This window comes from Polistes canadensis, unplaced genomic scaffold (assembly GCF_001313835.1).
Source record: "Polistes canadensis isolate GaletaPanama2010 unplaced genomic scaffold, ASM131383v1 scaffold_76, whole genome shotgun sequence".
Lineage (NCBI taxonomy): Eukaryota > Metazoa > Arthropoda > Insecta > Hymenoptera > Vespidae > Polistes > Polistes canadensis.
The window spans coordinates 303,179-325,916 of NW_014569623.1; the positions used below are offsets into that span (position 1 = coordinate 303,179).

The 22,738-nt window shown below is 30.9% G+C and overlaps 1 non-coding gene across 1 annotated transcript; it reads left to right on the forward strand.

Moving 5' to 3' along the window:
- Positions 1–21,846: 21,846 nt before the first annotated feature.
- On the forward strand, positions 21,847–21,919 carry Trnas-gga. Its single transcript has one exon. It is a non-coding gene; the product is annotated as a tRNA-Ser (tRNA).
- The last annotated feature ends 819 nt before the right edge of the window (positions 21,920–22,738 follow it).

Below are 22,738 nucleotides of genomic sequence, written 5' to 3' on the forward strand. Positions count from 1 at the left end.
TAATTTAGAATCCTAAAATAGACATATACACTAATAATTTGTTTTCAAATCAAGATTACAAATTATGACACTGTTTAACATATTTTCTTTCATTTCAAAGATTGATCTAACTTGGCCTAATTCAACTTCTCCCTTTTCATTCTTCTTTCAAATCTAAACGAGCATTAGCAATTAGAATAGATAATTATCGAATTAATGTGAAGTGTAGTGTCTTCTAACAAAAGAATATAAATTGTACCAACATGAGTTTTAACCTTTTGTATTACATTGAATTCTAAGGAAGATTGTGGCAATGATTTTGAATAATTTAAGAAACAAATATTATTTTAATTCTATGTAATATAACATTTTTTTTTATAGTAACCATTCCTCAATAGCCAAGTTATCTAAAACTAACAATCTTCAATGAAATTAATTAAATTTAGCTTCTTAATTCTGATTTAAAAACAAAGCCTTATCTTTTATTAAGTTTTGTATTTAATTTTTACATTTTATATTTGTTTTAAAATATTTAAAATGTCGTGATATTTAGCAACCTAACAAATATTAGAAATTTACAATTTAAAATGGTACTTCAACAAATTTTCCCTATTATCAAAGATTTATATTATTCTCAACAATAATAATTAATAATGAATAATATAATAAAAATATGATTTAAAATTGCGATTTAATTTAAAAGCTTAAAACAGAACAATACTTTGATAATTCTTTTTCATCTTCATGTGAAACTGTAGAACATACATTTCTTTCATTTAAAAAAATAAATCTAATTTGACCTAATTCAACCTCTCCCATTTCATTCATCTTCCAAATCTAAACGAGCATTAGCAATTAGAATAGATAATTATCGAATTAACGTGAAGTATAGTGTCTTTCAACAAAAGATTATAAATTGTACCAACATAAGTGTTAGCCTTTTATATTACATTGAATTCTAAGGAAGGCTATGTGAAAGATTCTATTATAATAAAGAAACAAACATTACTCTAACGTTACGTGTTATATCCATTAGATAGGAATAACCATGCTGACGATGAAATCTAGAAAAAGACAGGAAGAAAGAAGAAGAAGAAGAAGAAGAAGAAAAAGAAGAATAAAAAAAGATAGAAACAGGTCCCTTTGAACACGAGCATAGTGATCTTGATTGAGCGAGAGAAACGTCTTCATTGTGTCATAGTCCTCTTTCCACTCGAATCACCTTTCCTTTTGACGTCCGTCACACAGATACAAGAGCACACAATCATACACATACATACATACACAAGAATGAAAGGAATTTCTTCGTTTAAAAGACTTCTTTCTCTCTCTTTCATTTCTACCCTCAAAGATATTCAGCTTTTGTTACACGTAAGCATAATTTTTATATTTCCATTATCATCATTATTATTAATATTATTATTATTAATATTATTATTATTATTATAATAAAATAAACAACGATCAAATGACGAAGATCCTTTTATTCAATCTTTAATTTCGATTTCACTGTAGTGTGTGTTGTGTTAAACAGTCTCACACAACAATACCTGTTTATATCTACCTGCCTTCTGACGTTTCCATTCGTTTCACTCATCATCATCATCATTATTATCATCATCATCATCATCATCATCATCATCACCAACGATTATCAACATCCTCTCTCTTTTTCTCTCTTATTATTTCTTTCAGTATCTTTTTTTTTTCTCACAGATTTATATGTTTCTAAACGCGTACAAATATACACAGATATTATACACATGGAAAACATTTCACGTTCTCGACTACGAAATATCGTTTTAATGCCTTCTCGCAGTATCGTCCAAGTCGGGATATACGTTAGACTTTCAAGGGATATTTATTAAAGCTCTGTTAAGCCGCTCGTTGATATATACACACGTATACCAGTCTTGGTATTTATTCGATGAGTCGTCGAATACGTAACCGCTTACCGAGCTGCGACTTATCGAACGAACGCTTTATCTACCCGTTCTGGATAGTACTCCTGCATACAAAATCATGCGGATATGTGTATATATGTATGTGTGTATGTGTGAGTTTGTGTAAGTTTGTGTATGGTTTCTATTAAGTTTTTTCTTTTACTCGACCTCCCCCCCCCTTTTCCTATCTTCCCACTAGCGTCTCTTTACTCACTTTCTCGTATTAAGTTGTCAGATAGAGTACTCTTTCATTTTGTTTTTTTTTATTTGGAATTTTTTATGAAGATAAACCCGCGTTTAGGATTATTGGTAATAAATTATATTATTGGAAAAGAAAAATTACGGTACGCGCGTATATATATATTTATATGGATTTATTGTATTTATTATATATGTTCTTTTTTAAGATTTTGATATTGTTCGTGTAATTTTATTTACAAATTTTTATTGTAATTTAAATAATGTTAAAAATATATTTCTGTAATTAATATTTAAAAATCATTATTATATATAATATTTGATATTATAAATTCTAATATTATACATTAATATATCAAATTACTAAATATTATATATTATATTTATAATTATAATAATACTATAAATAATAGAAAAATAAAAACATATGTTCCAATTTTAGTATTAATATAAAATAATACGTAAAATAAAAATATATGTCAAATTGATTTAAATCAATAACGAGATGAATCCATCCGAGATAAAAAAAAAAAAGATACGCATTTAACATTTCTATCCTTCTGGTAACATAACGTGTATCTTTCGAATATTCGTAGGACATTTACGATCGCATAGGTAGTATCAACATCGTGATACTACGCCCACCTAATTCCTCGTGAGACCACGAGATCCGAATTAACATGTTCAAAGTCAACTCTCTTGCATCGTAGAATCGTAATCACCTTTTGATTCAACACAGTATTCGAACGTGAAGCATGCGATCGTTTGACGAAATGACTTTTCCTGTTTTTCGATGAAAATTCATAAAAGTTAAGTGTGATTTGTAATGCTTCTGGAAATATACTTAAAAAACTCATGGCAATCGCATATCAATCGTATAATAAACTAACCGATGAGAGAAAAAATAAGGAATAGGATTGAAAGAGTGAGAGTCCACTAATGAGAGCGACAATTCAGTGTGTCGAGAACAGTTCGTTCATTCGTTCGTTCCTTCGTTCGTGTGGAATGCAGCCAGCCGAGAATTTCAACAATCATAAATTTATCCTCACAGTTAGTTTCTGCCAGCTACGTTTTAATATTACCTGACAATATATATCAAATCCTTGATCGGTTCTAATTTTCAAAATATCAATACAATTGATCGTATTGTTCAACCTAATCATTCAAAAATAGTATTAGTAATAAATTGAAGAACAACAAATTATTATAAAATAACAACAATTAACTATAAGAATAAAAATAAATCGAAAAAAAATGCGAGCAACAAATTAAGATAATCTTTAATAATTTCATTAAAATCTGTTAAAAACGATACGAGAATTTCGTATAAGTTAGAATAAGAAGAGAGAAGATGAAAATGAAGTTTAGAGTGTAAACGTCAAGGAAGAGTCAAGGAGGTGAGAGGGGCAGGGTGGTGGTGGTGGTGGTGGTGATGGTGATGGTGGTGGTGGTGGGTTTTGGCACGAGGGAAATCTCGGACGATTCCACGACTTAACTCTAGTTTTACGAAGGGCTTTTGGTAAGACAATGGCGGAGCTTGGAGGTTTACATTATTTAATGCCCCTTAGCGCACAGTGCGGTGGTCGTAGCGTTAATTAGGCAGCGCTCATATGCTAATACGTGGGACTAAGCTCCGCTTATTCGCGTAGTAGCTGGCATGAGCCGCGTACAAGCATCGGTTACTCGAGTTATAGTACACGAAGGTTTCTACTAGCCCTTACTATGTACCTTTATACATGTATAGATACACACACACATACACATAGATACATATATATATATATTTATACGCTTGCGCATTAAACTTAAGGTAGTCTTTGCGCACAACCCCTTCTCACGTATTCGCGCAAACATGGGAAATAGAAGCGTACGCTCAGACCAAACCAGCCCAGCTATTTGTCTCGCTAATATCTCCACCTCGTCCACCTCCGACCACCCCCCTCCCCGCCCCATCCCTCCTCGCAAACCTCTACCACCACTTACACCTATTCTTCCTACTCCTACTTTACTGAAACCCTCATCTCGTCTCTACGTTTCCACCTAAGGCAACAAAGCTTACCTTCTTCCTTCTTCTTCCTTAATCTCTCTCTCTCTATTTCTTTCTTGCTTTCTCACTTACTCTTGCACTTTCTGGTTACCTTGTTCCTCTTTCTTTCTCTCTCTCTCTCTTTCTCTGATCCTTTCCTACCCTCCTAGCTTCGAACGTGTGTAAGCACCTACGCGAACATGGTACAGCAACCCTGCCGCCATACTACGACTTTTCTTACCTTCTCTAACACACGCTTCCAGTTAAGTAATGATAAAAGATTCAAACTCTATCTTTTTAGATGAATTTTGTCTTGTTTGTTAGCTTTTTTTATGTTGTCCATACTTTTAGGTTAGATTGAATTTATATTTTTCGTAAGATAAATAATGTATTGTGGTTTTCGGTTTTAATTTGTTACATTCGTTTGTTAATTTACACATGTTTATGTCTAATAGTTCATTAGATATTTTTAAATATTGTCCTAGAATTTTGTCTTAATCTTTCTTTTTTTGTTTCAGGATTTTATCAACATAACCTAAAAGTTATACGAATTATTTTTGTGATCATACTTATCATTTGTTGAAAATATTTAAACTTATTGTTACTCAATCTTCTTGTAGAGAGAAATTAATTATTAAAATTATAACAAAGTTCATTTTATTTTATTTATCTTGAGAAAACATATATTAAAATCAATTCGAAATTCATTAGTTTTAACATAACTTGAACATTAACTTTACATTCTTGAAATATTAAAATAATATTGTGTTATTTAAATAAAAAAATATAGTAAAGTTTCGGAAAGTTGAGAATTTAAATGATATTCAATATATTAAAATTTGGTTCTATTATTTTTTTGTTCTTAAAATAAGAAACACCTGGCCCGAAACACCTGACACTCGTTCGTGGTTACGTATCGAAAGGCCAACGTTAAGGCTTTAGTCGTTGTCAGAGATTCCAGAGAGTAAAAAAAAGGAACGAATTCGTTATCCCTATCGAGATTGGTATCTATCGGCTAAATGGCCCTCTAAAGGGATCAGTCATTCTAACACACTGAAAGTTGCTCGAATAGTCGCACAATCGGCAAGCCAAAGTCTTTTTTCTATTCTGCGTCTCGTTTCTAATTTATCCGTCTTGATGCCGAATAAGCGTGAAGAGGGTTCAATCTTTTCGTTTATTTCTAGTTTAGGGACCACCATCAAATTCTACACTTAATTTCTATCATTCAATTAAAATTTGTCAAACCAGTGTAATTCTTTTATCTAAATTTCATTCCACCAAAAAAAAAATAAAATGTTACAATTAAATTGTCCTAATAATTTCTTGTTTCTAAACTTAAAGAAAACTTTTGTACTCGACTGTATGTGTACTTGTTTTTACAATTTTGTTTTCAAACACTTCTACCTAACCTCACATTTGGTTTTATTTGTTGTTGCATCAATATGATTGCTACATAAAGATAGCATCAAAGTTTTTTCATTCCCCATCGCGGATACTTCTAAAACGGGGATGATTAAAAATAAAAAATTGAACAGATAGTGATCAGTAGTTTTTACCGAATTCCAATTATCCATCTTGATGAGTATAGTTGAATGAAGAAATGAGGAACAGATTGAAAGTTAAAACAAGTTGAAAATTAGTAACTAGTTGGAGTACGGTAGCACATTGGTATTGCATCGGCGTTGCAATAGCTTTAGCAAGAACGATCACGTTGAATCCATTAGGTCAGAAGAAAGCTTGAACAACACGGAATGGTGAACGGGTGACCGGCCGGTGTTATTTATCGGCCGTATATAATGGCGCACCACAGAAGTCTCTGATTGATTGACCGAGGACTGCGTTGCGTCTTGTCGCCCGTAGCCTTACACGATCGACAAAAATAGGCTTAAGCTCATTAGGTGTATTAGGTCCGATCGTATCACGGTAGTAAGTCACTCGATAGCTCGAACATGAGAACATTCAACTGAGGAACTTGCAGCGGTACTGTTTGTTATCTTCTAATGGAATTTTCATGCATTCCTTTTTGAATGAATGTTCAATACGTTTATTGGATATAATACAAAATTAATATATTACACTATAATATATAAATTATAAATAAAAACAAATACTCTTGAATGATTGATCACACACACACATTAATACCAAAACGTTAAGATTATTTAAGTTAGATGATAAACATAAAGATATTGTTATTAAATCAAAGATTCAAATGATAGAATACTTGACCTACGGTTACGTCTTTGTATGAGCTTCTAAAATAAAAAAGAAAAAAAAAAGAATGAAAGAATGGGGGAGGGTTCAACACCTGTCCCTTAAAGATGCAATCGTGTTCAATGTCTTAGCAATCTAAGACAGATTGAAAAAGAGTCAGTCGATTCTTGAGTAGGTGTACTTTATCCGAAGAGAATCCGCGCAGTGTCTCGAGTAGGTGTATGCTTTCGTAAAGGTCTATTGTGAACCTGACGACACGTCGTGTCTACAGCTTACGCTTCGTCGACTACGAATGGGGAGTCTTTCCCTTTCTCTCTTTCTCTCTCTCTCTCTCTATCTCTATCTCTTTCTCTTTTCTCGTGTATGCGTTAGTAACCATTGCATGAGACCTCCGCGATGAGATGGAAGAGAAACGGAGGTATATACCATTCGTTTGGGTATTAAGAGAAGAAGAAGAAGAAGAAGTAGAAGAAGAAGAGGAATGGAAGAGGAGGAGGAGAAGGAGGAGGAAGAAGAAGAAGAAGAAGGAGTAGAGGCCAAGCACGAAACTACTATATACAAGCATCCTAACTCAATACAGGCTATTAGGAGGAATAACCTGGCCTGTGGCGAGTCGGTAATCCTATACCTTGGACGGGGCCTCAGAGAAGTCCCAGTGGCGGCACCTTTTGATCTACCGCACTTCTCTCCACCTTCACCTTGGTGCTCACCCACCGCCGTGGTCCCCGTGGTCCATCCACTGAGGACAGGCTACAAGAGTCTCGAATACCTCGATGGATACTCCTGGTGTCCGATCACCGCGAGTGCCAGAAAAAGGAGGAGGCGCTCTTGCGTTCTCCTTTGAACACTCTCCTTTACCCTCCCCCCCTTCCCACCCCTCCTGCCCCCCATCCGTCCCCCCAACCACACTTTACGGATTCCTACTATTTCCTCCAAATCTTTTATTTCAATTCTTTTTAACCTTATCATATTCTTTTTTAGGAAGATTTTTTTGTTATCCCCCTATTTTTTTTTTCTTTTTCGTAAATGTGGTTACGTTGATGTTTTATTGTTGGTTGGTTAAAGTTTGGGTGTATGTTGTGGTAGTTTAAAAACAATATTTAAGAGAGAATTGAATTTTGATATAATTCTTTGTATTCAATTGGTTTAAGTTTAAATGTTCAATTTGTTCGAATTATAGCTAGTTTATTGTTTGTAGACGTTAAAGTATGCTGTTTTGGTTTAAAAACAATATGGAATAATTGGTTTTTGAATACATCCGTGATAACTCGATACAATTGATTGTAATTTATCTCTTGGAAAATAATAATTGTTTTATTTTTGTTTAAATTTAGAGTATGCTACATTTTTTAAATAGTTTAAGATTAATACGACCAAATTGGGTTTTGATAGAACTAATAATCGATCTGTTGGCCTAAAAATACATTTCAAAAGTACACGACATCACTACGTCGCCATTTTGTTAATCGAACCAAACTAAAGAAAAACATTTAGGCCCCGTGCGATGGATCCATCAATGGTCCCCAGTAAGATAAATTAATTTCACACATTAACTTATCTATTCTAAATAATATTTCAATACAAAATAGAATTATCATTTTGAAGTTACACGGGAATGCTTAATAAAATAATTCTAACCTCAAAATAAATGAAATTTTAATTCACGATAGATTTCCGTGACTCATTAAATAAACTACAACTATAATCCTTTATTATAGCGTCCATCTTCGTCCGAAAGACGAACAATGTAAGAATAATAGTAGTAAAGTTCTCTTGAGAAAGGAAATGAAGAAAGGGAGGAAGAGGTGGAAGGGTTAAGATTGCAAGAGAAGGGGGAAGATGGGGGATGGGGGATGGGGGTAGTTATGGAGAACAATGTTCGTTAAAGCGTAGACGCGTCAGCATGTAGAGAAGGATTCATGTGCCGCAGAAGTTTCCACGAACGGTCCAGCACAACCGACATCTCCTTAACGATCGGCTCCTCGTTGTGTATCGCTAGGGATAATCGTCGCATCCGGTCTGCTGAGTCTTCAGAAGAGAGAGAGAGAGAGAGAGAGAGAGAGAGAATGAGAGAAATGAAAGAAAGATAGAAAGATAGAGAAGAGTGGGTTCTCAGTCTCGTTATCTCACCGTCGAGGTAACTCCTTTCAACCGTTCAACTCATCGTGTGCGTGTGCACGCGCGCACAAGCGCCATGTAAAAAGATGACTCGAAAAAAAACAGGAAAAATAAAAACCCAACGATCTACCGAACTCGGATTGTGATACCAATCGATTCGATGATCTTAAATATTGGATAGAATTATTTTCTTATCGTCATTTTTAGATATTATAGAAAAAATCAGATAATTTTTCTATAACGCGATAGAAAATGTCGTTTTTTGTGAGAACCGTGTTATATGAGAATCCAGAATTTATTATTTCTTCGCGTTATAAGGTATACTATTTCAAAGTAATTTAATTTTTAGGTTGTAATTTTGGTTAGTAATTTCGTTGTAGGATGAATAGCTGCATTTTATTTATCAAGTTAATTCAATTAGTGTTATTGAAATATATATGAAATAAATCGATATTATTTTTATATTCTTAATTTAGTTTTTTATTCGAAAATCTTTGTATATTAAACGATTTAAATATTTAGTTAAGAACGTAATAATGTAAACAATATTTCAAACGGTGTAATTAATTAAACAAATCAATATTGCTTTTGTTTTTTCAGTCAGCATTGTAACAATTACGAACAACAAAATACATTTCATTGAAATTACAAAAAAAAAGAAAACAATTAAAATTGAAGTACGAATCTATTTCTTATAAACAATACGAGAAATTTATTTCAAACTATAGGACACCTCATTTTAGTTTTAATTACATTCATCGTCATTATCTACCAAAATCTCACCCAAAGTTCTCACATCTGAACAAGAAAACAGGCAAACGAGAACGGAAATATTTGTGATCGAGTGAAAAAATTGTCCCGAAGGGGTCTCTCGTTTAAAAAAAGAAAAGAAACGGGGACGCGAGCGTCATCGTTACGACGGGTTATCAATACGACAAAAAAAAATATCGGTCACTGTGCCCGATATTTGTTTATCTTTTCTTCTTCTTTTTTTTCTAACGATATCCCTAAATCCCGTTTAAAAAGAAAAAGAAAAAAAGAAAAGGATAAACTGCGAAATAATATAAAAGAAGGTTTTTTTCACGTTGGAACCACCAACCGAGTCTTTTCTCAACGTCGACCCTTTTTCTTGGTCATCAGGAACGTCGTCGTAGTGACGAACGTCTCGCAAGGGGGGTTCCAAGGGGAACGGGAACGGGAACGGGGGTTTAGTGAGGATGAACTGACGAGGGTGTGAGCGAAGTTCAAGCCAGGAATCAGAAAAGAAAACTCAGATCTAAAGGCTCGTCATTATTTATAATTTTCCGCTTCGTCGTACTAGTCTAGAGGGTTGGTGGTAAGGGGGTATGGGGGTAGGAAAGGAGAGAGATGGTTTAGGGTAAAGGGACGAGGGGTTGGATGGGAAGGTACTGGGGGTCGGGGGACGGGGGAGGGTAACGTTATCGTCACGTTACTCTTGTATTTCTACGGGCTTGAAAGAATGGATAAGGTGAAGCTCGAGGTCTTTTTCTTTTTCCATTGGGTGCATCCATCCGTTTGGGTTCTGAGGTACAACAGAGGTTGAGACGTTGAGTATCATAGTATTTAATCGTAATCGTCTCGTCAGTTTTTTTCCTTTTTTTTTCCTTTTCTTTTAGTATATTCTTTATAGTGCAACGAGACCCGTTAGAAAATGGAAGAAGAAGAAGAAGAAGAAGAAGGAAAAGGAAAAATAGGAAGAAAAGGAAAGAGTAAAAATAAAATACGGGGAAGAAGAAAGTGGGAGAACGATGGGAAGGTGAAGGGGAAGGTGAAGGGGAAGGGGAAGAAAATAAAATAAAAATAAAAAAAGGAAATAACGTTGGTAGATGAAGAAGGAAGAGAAAGAAATGGTATAGGAGATAAAAAATAAAGGTGTTAGAGGGAAGAGGTGTCTTTTTCTTTCGTCCGCCTCCGCAAACGAGAAGAGGCGTTGAAAGATGCCCGTCTCGATAATACTGAAGACAATGACCGACCGCTATCGTTACTTGCTTGCTCGACCGACATCCCAAGACACCACTGTCTTTCTTTCTTTCTTCCTTTTTTATTTGACTTTTCTTTTCTTTTTTTTTTTTCTTTTTTCCCCACCCCATTAGAATCAATTTATCAAGTGTCTTTTATAAGAATTTTTTTAAAGAATAGTAGTGTGATTTGAAATAATTGAAAATTAAGGAAAATTTATAATACTTTGATTGTATTTTGTCGGTTCGCTAGTTGGATGTATGAGTTTGGGTTCTTCAAATTAATTGTTTTAGTATACTTTGATATGACGAAGTAATGGGGTTTTTTGTGTTATTTTTATTAAATAAATGAATTATGTTAATTTTTGATTTTCGGGTATTATTGCTTTGATTTATTTTAATTCAATTATTCAAGTATTTTTAGGAATTGTTAAGAGTTTATGGTTTGTGATAGTAGAAATTTATGAACACTTTATAATACTTTGATTAGGTTTGTGGGTGTGCAAGTTGATGCGTGGGTTTGGGTTCTTCAGTAAATTGCTTTATGCTACTTTGATATGAAGAAGTATAAATGAATTATGTTAATTCGGATGTTCAGGGTTGCATCTGAGTTGCATATGAATCTGTATACAAAGTAAAAAATACATCCCTTTTTAAAAAGAAGCAAAAACGAAAAAATAAAACTAAAATCTAAAAAAGAAAGTTGACGTAAGCCTTAATTAATAAATCAAAAATCAAATATCAATAAACATTTATCCAAAAAATCTGATTTAAATTTACACCAAAAAGAAAAAACAAGAAACGCAGGCATAGAAAAAAGAAATTACTAGATGCACCCGTTTAAAATAAAAAAAAATACAAGAAGATCACAAAATCCACATGAAACGAAGAAAATTATCATAACTCTTGATCAATAATGTACCAAAATAAATGTCAATATATTAAATAGATACAAAAAAAACAAAAGGTAAAAGAATACTTAAACGATCTCCAATAAAAATCTGACTTATTTAAAATGAGACAGTGAAAAAAAAGAGGGGTAAAAAGAAAAAGAAAAAGAACAAAGAAAAACCAAAATATAATAATTATATTATTAATAATAATAATAATATATTATTTATTTATTTATTACAGAAAAAAAATAACATTTTTTTAATTTTAATTGAAAAGAGAAAAAAAACAAAAATCTTGCGTATAAAGAGAAGAAGAATAAGAAGCATGCATAAAAAGTTTGAAAAACGTGTAGAAAGATATCAGCGTTAACGCAATTAGCCAAGAGTATCAAAAGACGAAGTATCATTGAAGTATCCTCACTCTCTCTCTCTCACACACACTCGTTGAAAAAATCTCTACAAATGTGAGAGTTCCGATTGGACGTTACAGTTTAATAGCCGATTTTTGCGCGATCTCAAGATGCGACAGGGTGATTAAGTCACCCTTTAACTGGTGCCCCCTTTCGTGGGCCGCGGATTTTACAGGAACACACGATGGCATCCCAGTCGTCCTCATCTTCTTCCTCGTCCTTCTCCTCGACCTTCTTCTTCACTTCTCTTCTCTTCATCCTTGTCGTCCTCATCCTCATCCTCATCCTTTTAGTCTTAGTCGTTCTTCCAACTCGTGGTTCTGGTTCGAGGATAACGAGAGCATGCCAGGATACGACGTACACATCTTCGACTACTCCTCCAAGGAGCTCGTTAGCCAACCTACGCGGTTCACGCGAGTTATATTGCTTTCTCTCTTTCTCTTTCTTTTTACACTCAATCCATTTCTTTTTTATTTTCTTTTTCTTTTTCTTACAACCCTATCTCTCTCTCTTTCTTTCTCTTTCAATTTAAGTTGCGTTAGCAGGAAAAAAATTGGAAGTAAAAAGAAGAAGAGGTGCAATGAGTGTCCGTCTGTCTGATTCCTTTGCGAACTCCTCCCCTCTCCCCCCTTTCCGCAGTTTTTCCTTTTCTTTTTCTTTTTCTAAATTATCTTTTGTGTTTGTCGTTATTGTTGTTTATTTTATTTTACTTTAAGTTTTGAGGTTATACTTCTTTTAGCGCGTTTTGGAAAGTGAAGTTAGATGCGACCGAAAAATCGACACCACGAAGTTGTCGATATTTACGATGCGCGGGAAAATTGAAGTTATTTTTAAGGTTATATTCGTTTTGGTATAACTTCTTACGTGCGTACGTCAGTACGCACATCAGTTTTTGTTTATTCTTTTATTTTTTCTTTCCTTACGAACGAATTGGCTGATAAATTATTCATTATAAAATTCATAAGTTTGTTATTATCAAAATGATTCAATTTATTATATTCCTGATTGTTTATTAACACTATAACGTTTGCACGTTTATTAATCCGAATTGTTTTGTTTGGCGCCGGTAGAACTGAATCGTTGTCGGATCATTTTACTTGTCGGCAGCAGTTTGTGTGAGATGAAATTGTTTTCAAAATGTTTCCACGCGTGTAATTTAATTATTTATTTTGTTTGGAAAGTACTTTTAAATCAGTATGATTTCATATAGGATTTTAATAAATTATTGAACATTTGAATGCAATATAGACCTCATTAATTTTGTTATTTATATTTTCATATGTGTGTGTGAGAACAATATTGTAAAATATTTATTAAAACTATTATTATATTCTACAATTATTTACAATAATCAAATCTTAATCTTTATTCGGTCTCTTGTAATCTTTAGAAACATCTAAAAATAATATTAATTGTAAAATAAATTATTAAATACAAGAACAGATCCCGCAATTAAGAATAAAATATAATCGAATATCTGAACATTTCTTTTTCAGTTTGTAATAAAATTGTCAAATCAATATTGATCTCAGATAACCAATGAATGATATCAAAAAATCATAACTTTATGTATGTCTTTTACATACTAATAAGCAGAATAAAATATTGTTTACCTTTTCCTTTAGGGGTTGGTCAATCCGTAATAAAATCGTTGGATCGATTGATCTCACAGACAACATCAATGATACCACAGGTAACATAACTTCATGTAGGACACGCCCATCGTAAATAATCCTGAGACTTTTATGTGACGTGTCGAATAGTCCAATTATGTTACTAATGTAAGTGGAATATATATGGCTATAAATGTTACAAGGATTTCATCTTTAATTATATTTATTATTTATTACAGAAAAAATACAAATTATTTTTATTTTAATTGAAATAAAAATGTAACATATCCTCACACATGTATATCTCAGCTTTATAATAAAATAATTAGATTTTCATTTTATTTTTATATAGATCTAATTAAAAAGCTTAATAAATAAAATTTTAAATTCATATATTTAAATAAATATTTTAAAAAATAACTATTATACAATTTGATTAAGAAACTGGTTTCAAAAAATTGTTTAAATAAAGAATAATTCATTTTTAAACTAATTTTTGACTCAACTTACTTGAAACTGAATTTAACTAATCCTTATATAAACAAAAAATTATTTATATTATTATTTTTTAAATACTTTTGTAATTACAAAAATTTCATTTAGTCTTTGTTTACCTAAAATAAGTATATTTAAGCGTAAGCGTAATTAATTGTTCTTAAAATCTGTATTCTATATTTAAGAAATAGAAGAGATAGATCTTTTAAACAGAAAAAAGAAAATAAAGAAATGGGAAAGTAAAGTAAAGAGAATGGTGAAGCTTTATTTAAATAAAACCGACGTAAAACCTCGATATTACCGTTCAAGTTTATGCATTCAAGTATAACACAAGCCATTTCGCTTTTAATGATAGAACATAAAACATTCGGCCTTGATTAAACGAGACGCTAAGAGAACGCGAGAAATGGACAGTTGGAAACAATGTTTGCTTCTGTGTTTCTAATGAGACACAATTTTCCAACACTTATATATTTTCTTATTTTTTTAATAATATTATTATTATTTTTTCTTTCTTTACTAGCTTAACCCAACATATTAGCTGATAAATTAATTATTATAAAATTCATACGTTTGTCATTATACCAATGATTCGATTAATTATATGTTTTGATTATTTTTAATAAAATTGTTATTAAATATTATGTAATTTTTATTTTTAAATATTTATTTACATCGAATGATATTTATTGATTATTATTTTGTTCTTTTTTCTGATCAATTTTTGTTACTCATCGTTAATTTTTTCATTGTTAAATTCATAGAATGAAATTCGATAGAATGATAAAAATGTAAAGGATCGAATTTGTTGGACGAACAAGAGAATGAACTGTGAAAAATGATTTCGAAACTCGTGATATTAAATTAATTGGAACTTCGTCGTCGTTAATGTCGTCGACGGAAAACGCCTAGCTAATTATACGCCTCGGTATTAATTTCTGATTGAGTGACAGTCGAAAGAACGTTTCTCTCGTGCAACTCTAATTACGTGGATCCGATTAAAGAAAGAAAGCGTCGAAGTAGCAAACCATTTTTATCGGTTCACTTTACACCATGACGACAAACTTGTTTAGATGAACTGAAAGTCAATCTGGAAATTGAATTTAAAAGTATATTTTAAAAAAAATAAACGTGAATTGTATCGCTTGTTTGTTTCTTTTTTGTTTTCCTTTACTTTTTTAGAAGCAAAAAAAAAAATAAGAAAATCTTAAATCGAACGAATTAATAAAATGATATTATTATTCTTTTTTGAAACTTTGATTTTTCAGTTATGACAATCAGTTTTAGCATTCATTAGAAAGAAGTGAATAGTATTTAAAACAAAAAATAATTGAGAGTACCGTTCGGTGTTTCAATAACTTCCAATTACGTTTGCAGTTTCATAAATTTTGCTTTACAATTATTTTTACAATCGGATATAAAAACCTAACATAAAAAAAATTCTTAAAAATGATAATTATATTTTTAAGATTATCTAGTAACATTTTAACTCATATAACGAGTAGAAACTCAACCTGTATGCATCGTTTATCGAAATTTTATATTTATCTTAATCTTAATTGAAAAAGAAAAAGAAGAATTAGAAAAATACATTTGTAAATATTTAAAACTAGCACATGTAATATTTCATTCGATATTATTCAAGATTTTTAATGGTTCTTAATTACATTAGTAATATCAGAAATAATACTTAAAATAATTTTTATAATACGATAAAAATATATCAGACCCCTAATAAAATTCTTAAAAACGATTAATTTTATTTTTCAAATTATCTAGTAACTAATTAACTCATCTAGTTACTTTAAACCTATCTAGTAAGCATCGTTTACAGAATTTTTATATTTAATTTTAATCATCATTGAAAGAAGTAGTAGAAGAAGAAGAAAAAGAAATATAGAATAAGGATAAGAGAAGAAATATAATAAAAATAAGAAGAATTAGAAGAAATCACCTGCGAGTTCTTCGAGTTTGCACATATGCGGCTTAGTAGCGTCGTTCGCGTGGCACTTAAACGGCCGAACGAAATGGCCGGACACGCGTATAAATTGAAATTTACGAAGTTGTCGGTAGAATCGCGTGATAGAGGTCTACCTTCTCTCATTCTCCACTTTCTTTCCTCTTTCTTCTCGCCTCACCTCATCTGAAAAGCTACGAGATCAACTGAAAGAATCTCGTATTGGAGGTAAGGGTACCTTTTCGTTTCTCCCCTTTTTCATTCACGAACTCGTATATCCCGTCTTCTTCTTCTTTTTCTTTTTCTTTCTCTTCCCCCCCTCTCCTCTTTCTTCACTTCACCTTCCCTTCTTCCTTTCTACCCTTTTCTCTTTCTTTCTTTTCTTGTTCTAATCGTTTAATATTTTAACCATTTTGACGGGAAACTGTCAACGCTAGAAAACAAATTACTTTTTCCCTACGAGATCACGATACTCAATGACACTTTATTTATTTAGAAATGTAAATTCTATTCGCCATTTTTTTATTTATTATTGTTTTTTTCTCTCCGTTTGTTTTGTTGTTCTCTCTGAGTTACTAATCCTTTCTTTCTCGTACGCGCATGTCGTACGATGCAATCAAGAATTATGTCAATTGCGATGCAATTTAATTGGTAGATCGATTTCTCTTTCTGTATGTTTTTTTTTTTTCTTATTGTTTCTTTCTTTAATTATTGTTTTCTTCATTTCTTTCTTGATTATGTTGATGAAATTGATTCAATTATTATTGAAACGATTAAATATTTTTGGTAAGTCAATGTTTAGCGTTGGAATGTTTAACAATATGTTTTTAATATGAATTTCTATTGAGAAAACATTTCTAGAAAATTGAACAGAATTTTTAGACTTTTGTTTGATATTGACTCATACGTGCGCCTGGTTAAAGGTACTAATGTGAACTACGGGCGCATATATGCGTCCAGTGAATATTACTAATTACATAATCAATCGGTAAATTGCCAGTTTAATAATTCTGACGAATTAGTAATATACTTTTAAAATAATCAAATAACTTATTTTTCTAGGTTATGTTTATCATAACCTATATTTAAAATTTCACAAAAAATCATCCAATCAATTAATACTTTCTACAATACTTTAAGTATTCTCAATAATTCGAATCAATTCAAATTATTTCATAGATGTTAAGACAACAAAAACAAAATAACAATTTTGAATGTTCATTGTTCTCACGTTCGTTTCAAACTTTGTGTAAAAATTATGAACAAAATAACAAAATAATTGATAAACAGGTTGACATTTTTGAGAAGGATAAAGACAGAAGAAAATAAAAAAGAATGTAATATAAGTAGAAGTAGAAGATGAAAAAGAAAGAGAAAGAAAGAAAGAATGAAAGAAAGAGAAAGAGAGGAATGGTGGCTCGTTGGTAAAAGCGTGGGCGGCCATGCATCCGGCCTAAACTCCAGAGATAATATAGCGCCGGTCGTCCGAGACATTTGCACCATCATTAAAATTCGCGATAGCGGATCGAACAGGCACGGTGACATCACCCTCGTTCGCGTGAACCAACTAAACGAGCGTAGAGAAACGTTCGCCGTGTAAAATCTGCCCTCCCTGCGAGTCCTCCTTGAACTTTACTCTCACACCCCTTACTCTTCTTCTCCTACCCCTTCCTTCTTATTTCTCTTTATTCTTTTATTTTTATTTAACATCTTCCCCCCCCTCACCCACTCTCTCTCTCTCTCTCTCTCTGTTTCTTTTTGTTTTTTACGAAATAAAAATAAAACAAATAAAAGTGAACGATGACCACACGCAATACACCTGGGATCCTTTTTTACACGACTCTGTTTTTATTCGATTCATTTTTATGTTGTTTTCTTTTTAACAAAATGGAGAACCATAACCTCAAAATGTAATTACCATATGGAGCTTTATTTATACGATATTGTTTTTAAAGTGATTTACTCTTTTTAAACAAAATATAAGATAATGATTACATTAAGTATACCTTGAACTCCTTTAACACGATTCAATACTTTTATTTCTTTCTTTAACAAAATGGTGGACATTGATCACACCGTTAGTTTAATTTATAAATCCATACGAATTTATTGGCTAATCTAAAAAAGAGGACAGACTTATTTTTCTATTCGATTATTTTTTTGATAGATAAAAATTTCAAAAACAAGCTCTATGAAATGTAACACAAATCTTTCTTTTACACGCTTATTTCCTAACCTATATTTTATGTGTACATCAAATAAGAAAAATTTAGACGATAAGAGCACCAAAAAATTTCTTCATTTAATGACAGGACGTCAGTCATGTTCTATAAAGAGAAGAAAAAAAAAAGAAAAAAGAAGAGAAACGATTTTGCGATAATCGTGTGAACATTTATTATATGGGATATCAGAGTGTGACGTCATAATGGATACCAGTGTTCCACTTTGAGGAAGGCTTATCTAGGTGAATCGGAAATATCAACGATGTTTCAAGTCTTTTTGTGCTTCAGGGAATATAGTAGAAGCCGTAACGTACTTTTATTTTTCTTATTATTACCGTTATTATGATTAATTGTTTTACTTTGAACAATCGAGTCGTTTATTCGAGAATGGATTCTATCGACGCCTCGGTGAACCGTAAAATCATGATAAGCCCGTTGATCTTAATGAATATTTCTTTTCAACTTATTTCATCTGATTAAATTTTAGTGTATTGTTAATAATTTTGTTTCTTTTTTATAAATATTCAGTAAATTTTTAATTTCACAAATATTTTAATATCATTTAGATATAACATACAATATTTTAATTTTATATATTTAACGATAAATAAATAAAATATAAATGTGTGCTAAAATTTTTAACTAAAAATATCATAAAACATTTTCTTTTTTGTATGTAGCAAATAACTTAATGATCCATGAATTATTAATAAAATAATTAATAGCTCGTTAATTGGGTATTAAATTTGAGAACACAAGCGTGTTGAAAAAGAATAGAATCTCATCGTTTCCGTACCGGTCCACCCACTTCATGGATCACGAATATTTATGCAGATTCGATGATTCAGGAGGCCAGTGCGTAACGCCGGATGAAAAATATGTAAATGATTCGCGCTTAAGTGCCCAACGAAACCTTCTGGAACGTATTTCGATGCTTTTACTCTTGTAACATGTTTCTGCGTAGGTGTTGGTCAGCTTTAAGTAATGGTATTTATTCTATATAGGTTTTACGTTTCCCCTTCAACTCGGAATTCTCGCTAAATGAGAAATATTAATTAGAATAATTTCGGATTAAATCACTATAAAACAAATTATACTTATATATACGGTACGATTTAAAGGTTTATATATATTTCATTAACAAATTACTAATTTTTGATTAAAATCGTTCGCATTTAATTCAGAAATATTGAATTGTACACAAACGAAGAATATGTAATTAAGATAACTTAAATAAAATAACTTTGAGACAAATTAGTGTCTCACAATACTAACTGTTTACTGTGCGTAAACAGGAGTTCAATATTTTGTTCAAATTTTTTCAAGAGAACTAATATCAAATTTTACAAATTATTTCAAATGTTCATAAATAATCACACTAAATACGTAAATCTTAGTAAATTATCATAAAATCATAGAATACACACGCGAAATAATAAAATGTGTCTAACGAGGAATCAACTGTCGTTCATTATACTAACTTATCTGAAATTCTAGTAAAACACACGTTAGAAAAACAAGGACAGAAAGAGAGAGAGAGAAACAGATCTTGCTTTAGCATGCTCATTATACGATATAATTGCAACGAATGCTAACCAAGAAACGATGGAGCGTAACGCGTTGAGTTAGGTTAACGCGTTAATCGGATTCGAAAGCTTGAAACTGTTGCACTGTCGGTGACTTAGAACGATACCACTCGCTTGTTAGGTCTTACATATTTCGTGGTCTCTCTCTCTCTCTCTCTCTCTCTCTCATTCACTTTCTTTCTCTATCTATTTCTATCTCTTTCTCTGTCTTGATTGTTCTCTCTTCACGTTGAGTTAATCCCTTTGGTAAGACAATCGTATCTACGTTAAACAGTACGAACCATTTTCGTGCTCATTGCATTCTAATCGAAATCTCGATCCCCTTTCTGTCATGTGTTTAGAAACAATGATGAATAGAGAAATTAAATATAATAGTTTAATTACCGTCATGATATTATTGTTAACTGGAGATACGTTAATATATTGGTTATTAAGATAAAATTATATTATCATAGTTGTTATTACATGAAATTAATGTTTATTGGATTATAGATTAACAATAGTTATTGTAGAATTATAATTAGGTTAATATATTTTTTATTTAATGATTGTATTTTTAATATTATAAATAAATCAGTTCGTTGTGATTGACGATAATCAATAAGGGTTATGCGAAAATATGGAATATCACTAATTTCTATTTATATTGTAATTTTAATAATTATTAAGATATATTTCTAAATTGAATTAATTTAAAAAAAAATTAAAAATAATTCTCAGAAAAATAGTGTATCAGTTAAAGAGAAATTTACATTTATGAATAATTAAAACACATTTAAATAATACTCTTGTATATTTAAATGTAGACGCTACTGCCTTTAAGTAATTTTAACTAATTACGTAAGCTATATACAAGTACACACAAGGATTCAAATAAATCCAGAATAAATGATCGGAATGATATGGATATAAAAGTCATTAGATTTATTATCTTATGCTCTGAAAAAAATTTACAAAAGAAGAATAAACTCTTTTGGAAAAAAAAAAATTTAGTAATCATGAAATTTCGTAAAAAAAAAATAACATTAGGATAAAAATCTGTAAATATTAAACGTTTCTTCTTATAAAAGAGTAACTATTTCCATTAAAGTTTATCCAAAAATTCTAAAAAGAAAAAAATTATATTGAAATGACCACTTTCTCATAATGTTTCTTCTCGACGAATATATATATATTCATTTATTATTAAAAAATTACGTATTAAATAAAATAAATTATAAATTTATTATTAAGTTGATCAAATTGTTCCAGATATTTGAATAGTTACTGCTGAAAATATAACAACAAAAATGATACTGATTTATTGAAAAATCTAATAAATCATATTATATAGGTTATTATACATTGTTTGTAAATATGTCTTCATAGCTCAGGTAGTAGAGCGTTTGTTCGGAAAGCGGAAGGTCCTGGGTTYGAGTCCCAGTCTAGACAATTTAGTTCCAAATTATTAATAGTTCAATTTTGGAAGGAACTTCATCGTATGTATGAGAAATATAATTTCGTTCATTGCTTATGCATTTATAACAAATTGTTTAATGTGTAACTGCAAGTTCGTTTAATATTCTATAAAATATATATGATGAAATCCCTTGCCTAAAATTGGATTGTTCGATAATTTGGAATAAAAGTTGTTCTTAGGTAGCTCAGATGGACAGAGCATTCGCCCGAAAATAAAACGAGTGAAGACCATTTTTTTTTCTTTTATAGAAGTATACCTCTAACTGATAACTTCTGAGCCTTAAAAATTGCAAACTTCTCTCAATCCAACAACCACATTATATTATATTAAAAATTGTAAAGCTAAAACATTTTTTGGTTTGCTAGAAATCCATATATAAAATTATATATCTATATATTTTTAATTATTATTATATTTTTAGTTCCACACTTATAAATGATAAAAGAAGTTATACACGCACAATTTGATTGACCGATAAGTTCGTGGAGATTCTACAATTATTACTTATATGATATATTTCTAAATATTATTATAATAATTTTCTTTAGTTGGAAGAATATATAGATTTRTTTTTTATTGTATTTTTAACTATATATATATATAACGAGATAAATTTTAAATAAACTATTAGGCTGTTCTATATATCCGAGACTTTTTACTAATTCCTGCTAAAAATATAACAAAACTGATACTGATTTATAGGAAAATCTAATAACTTATCTTATATACGATATTATATATTGTTTGTAAATATGTCTTCATAGCTCAGGTGGTAGAGCGTTTGTTYGGAAAGCGGAAGGTCCTGGGTTCGAGTCCCAGTCTAGACAATTTAGTTCCGAATTATTAATAGTTCAATTTTCAGGAGGAACTTGATCATATGTATGAGAAACACAATTTCGTTTATTGCTTATTCATTAATAACAAATTGGTTAATGTGTAACTGCAAGTTCGTTTAATATTCTGTAAAATACATATGATGAAGTTCTTCTACTAAAATTGGATTGTTCGATAATTTGGAATAAAAGTTGTTCTTAGGTAGCTCAGATGGACAGAGCATTCGCCCGAATATATAACAAATTAATTGAAGACAGTTTTTTTTTTTTTTTTTGTAAATAATCTCTTCGCGATTACTAAAGTTAAGCAACGATTGACTGACTCCACATTTCACGTGATATTAATCAAATGTACAAAGAAAACAAAAAATAGGAGCTAACCTGTTTCTTTTTTACATTAAAATATGAAGAAACTTTTCTTTTTTTTTTTTGGAAGTTATATTTTTTTTGACGCGTTTTGGAAAGTGAAGTTAAATGCGACCGAAAAATTGACACCACGATGTTGTCGTCGATATTTACGATGCGCGGTCAAATTAAAGTTATTTTTTAGGTTATTGAGGTTATATTTATTTTGATACGTTAAAGAAGTATAACTTCTTACGTGCTTACATAAATACACACATCAGTTTTTTTTTTAAATATATATACAGATCAATTTAATTAATATATAAAATATTTAATCTCCCATCAAACATTTTTTGTCTTCATTCAGAATAGTACAGTATCTCTACCATTGGTATAGAAGTATGAAGAAGACAAAATGAAAGAAAAAGAGAATGGAGAAAGAGACAGACAGAGGAAGATGAAGATAAG